Source organism: Dendrobium catenatum, unplaced genomic scaffold (genome assembly GCF_001605985.2).
Source record: "Dendrobium catenatum unplaced genomic scaffold, ASM160598v2 fragScaff_scaffold_0, whole genome shotgun sequence".
Classification (NCBI taxonomy): Eukaryota; Viridiplantae; Streptophyta; class Magnoliopsida; order Asparagales; family Orchidaceae; genus Dendrobium; species Dendrobium catenatum.
In genome coordinates, this window is record NW_021318462.1 from 353584 (window position 1) to 354124 (window position 541).

The following is a 541-nucleotide window of genomic DNA, read 5'->3' on the forward strand; positions in this document are numbered from 1 at the left end:
AAAATGAAGATCATTCGAACAAGCTCTCTACTTGTTTGGACTATATGATAGAGATTGTATAATATGAAGTTATCTCTGATTCAACTCCTTAATTTCAAGACATAAAATAGTTAAAAATCTATTACGATATTAGAATTCATAAAATACGAATGAGTCTGTATAGTATGATTAGTTCAAATTTAAATTTACCTACTTTTGAAAATAACATATTTGTTATTTTAATTTTAAATAACTAATTATCCAATATGATAATTATCATACTGTACAATTAATTAGAAAATTTTTTATTTTTAAGTTTATATTAATTAATAAACAATCAGTGTATTAGTAAAATTGAAGTTATAGAGACTTTAAAGAAAATGAAGGGTGGAAAAGCTGTTGGACCTGATGATATTCCAATAGAGATGCGGAAATGCTTAGGAAATGCTTAGGAAATGAAAGAATTTCTTGGCTGACTAAACTTTTCAATACTATTTTGAAAACTAAAAAGATGGTAGATGAGTGGAGAACAAGTTTGTTAATTCATATTTTTAAGAATAAA